Here is a 1,214-nt window from a genome sequence, read left to right on the forward strand (position 1 = left end):
CAGAGATACCTACTTGACTTGGGCTGCAGAGATACCTACTTGACTTGCGCAGCTCCGCACAACGACGCAAAAGACGAGTGGTAGTAGGTGGTGTGTGTGGCATGTCTTTCATATTCTGTATCTTAATCTGTATCCATCCATCCATTTATAATGTTTTTGTTTTGTTTAATATTGTCTAAAAAAACAACAACTCACTTTTATACAAAAAAGAGAATTTTAATTAATGCGTAGTTCATGTTATTTATTTATTTTTGCTGAATAAGGCTTTAGTTTTAACCAGATGGATGTAAATACCAAAACAAGTTTAATAAATATGCTTTGATTTTGTTTGTTGGTTTAAAATGTTTATTAAGTTTGTTTGTTTTTATGTTTGGAAATGTAATAATTCCTTATTGCTTTAGTGGGAAGAATTTTGACATATTGTTTTTTTTTGTGTGTTTTTTTTTAGATTTCTTTTCTTAGCAGTGTTTTACATTGTCGTTTAAAATTCTGATCAGCAGCCAAAAAAAAAAAAAAACATAAATAATGGCTTTATGGAAACCAGAGGCATTAGGCCTCCCTGACTGGGACCTCTCTGGGTAGAGTATGCATGCTCTCTCTATGCATGCATGTTTTTTCTCCATTTTCCTCCCACAGAACAAAAACATTTGTCACGATAAATTGTGCCTGAGAGTGAATTCTTGTCTCACTTGTTTTTCTGTAGCTCAAAAGAGAAACGTATTTGGAAAGACATTCGTTGTTGAGTCTGTTTCAGTCTGTGCCAACAAAACACTTTTCAGCCTTTTCTTAGGAATGCACTTTGTACCCACGTGGCTAATGTTTTAACAGGTGGGCCTTCTTCCACAATATCCTGATACATGCACCACCTGGTGGTGGATGGGTTAAATGCAGAGACTAATTTCGCCATTGTATGGAAACATACAGTGCTGACATTGTGATGACATTATTATTATTATTATTACATGCTCAATAATCCAGGTAGAAAAATCCAGGAAGTCTCTTGGATGAGAGACAAAATGTCTCTACATTTTTTTGCTATGTTTTTTTTTTGTTTGTTTTCTTGTTTTTTGAATGTCCAGAGGACCAGATTAAACTTTTTTGGCTTCTTCCTCAACGCTGCTCATTGTTTGAGAGCGTTGAGGCGTCACATGGTAACATAACACAGCTTCTGCAGACGAACTTTTCAGGGACTTTTCCTTTTGGAGTCAAAAATG

Source organism: Nematolebias whitei, chromosome 13 (assembly GCF_014905685.2).
Source record: "Nematolebias whitei isolate Nwh7 chromosome 13, NemWhi1, whole genome shotgun sequence".
Classification (NCBI taxonomy): Eukaryota; Metazoa; Chordata; class Actinopteri; order Cyprinodontiformes; family Rivulidae; genus Nematolebias; species Nematolebias whitei.